Genomic DNA, 526 nt, shown 5'->3' on the forward strand with positions numbered 1-526 from the left:
CTATCGGACTGATATTTAACAGCTATAAACAGCTATTAGACTGATATTTAACAGCTCTAAACAGCTATCAGACAGATAGCTGTTCATAGTAGATTGATACTGCTGTTCATAGTAGATTGAACTCTTTATAATATTAATTAAACATAAAATATGTTTAATCGTTAACACAGGATAAAAAGTATTGATAAAGACAGAGTTCATTTAAGCAGCTGAGTTTATAAGGTTACTTATGAGATATTGGCTCAACAAGCCCATATCGGTGTTGACTGAAATATAAAAATCTTGAATTACATTAATGATTCTTGAAAAAAAGTCTTAAATTACGCTAACAAAGCAGCTGTATATTGCACTGTTTGGCAACGTCCCATCTCAATTATATCACATTATTTGGCAATGTCGCATTTGTATCAAATTATATTAATGATCGTCATTCTTGAAAAAACTTCTTATATTCCGCTAATAAAGCAGTTGTATATTAACAGATATTGCACTGTTTGGCAACGTCGCATCTCAATTATATCAAATT

General features: G+C 30.4%; 1 protein-coding gene across 1 annotated transcript in view; it reads left to right on the forward strand.

The window, feature by feature from the left end:
• Nucleotides 1-526, forward strand: part of LOC108770659 (uncharacterized) — a 13,245-nt gene that overhangs the window by 11,734 nt on the left and 985 nt on the right. The window lies entirely within an intron of this gene.

The sequence above is a fragment of the Trachymyrmex cornetzi genome, unplaced genomic scaffold (genome assembly GCF_001594075.2).
Source record: "Trachymyrmex cornetzi isolate Tcor2-1 unplaced genomic scaffold, Tcor1.1 scaffold1306, whole genome shotgun sequence".
Lineage (NCBI taxonomy): Eukaryota > Metazoa > Arthropoda > Insecta > Hymenoptera > Formicidae > Trachymyrmex > Trachymyrmex cornetzi.